The following is a 576-nucleotide window of genomic DNA, read 5'->3' as shown; positions in this document are numbered from 1 at the left end:
TGTTTTGTGTTGAGGATTTTCTACAAATAAAACAGCTTTTGTGAAACTGGGCAGAAAATAGCAGGAGAAACAAATGAATAAATGAATCGTATTTCTGATCCTGTAATGTAAAAATGATTCTTGAAGATGTAAACGGAATATTTCTGCGGCGTGATACATAGCCTACCCTTTTCAAACATTAATCTCCGAATCCTCTCTCTTTCTCTCTCTTCCCTCCAAATGCACCTCGCTGCCCCGCCCTTCCTCTCCACCTCTCCGTGGTAAACGCACACTGACGCGCATCAGTGCGGCCGACATCCTCGCACATCCACTCACTTTTCTCCGCGTACTTGGGAAATATACAGCGGGGCAAGTGATCGGACTGGATATGTGCTACAATTTTAAAAACATGGATCCAATTATGCTTTTTCTCCTGTGTCGCTGATCCTCCACTTTAGAGCTCTTCTCCGGAGCTGTTTGCGCGCCCTATATTTTGGGGAGGTGTCGACTGGTGTCTCGAGTATACTGAACCCAATTTGGATGTTTATCGCTGACTATTTTTTAATCTCTGGCCCGAATGACTGAGCCCGGGTGCAG

The 576-nt window shown here is 45.3% G+C and overlaps 1 protein-coding gene across 1 annotated transcript in view; it reads left to right on the top strand.

The window, feature by feature from the left end:
• The first annotated feature begins 254 nt into the window (after positions 1–254).
• The window catches only part of rtn4r (reticulon 4 receptor), a 44,270-nt gene continuing 43,948 nt past the window's right edge, over positions 255–576 (top strand). Inside the window, exon 1 of the mRNA XM_086205403.1 lies at positions 255–576. This exon is cut by the window's right edge and continues 223 nt beyond it. The gene's annotated coding sequence lies outside the window, so the exon portion shown is untranslated.

The sequence above is a fragment of the Aulostomus chinensis genome, chromosome 6 (genome assembly GCF_037954235.1).
Source record: "Aulostomus chinensis isolate RoL2024-O1b breed Wild chromosome 6, RoL_Achi_v1.0, whole genome shotgun sequence".
NCBI classification, from domain to species: Eukaryota; Metazoa; Chordata; class Actinopteri; order Syngnathiformes; family Aulostomidae; genus Aulostomus; species Aulostomus chinensis.
Note: the sequence above shows the minus strand (reverse complement) of the source record. Positions and strands in the feature narration are given on the sequence as shown.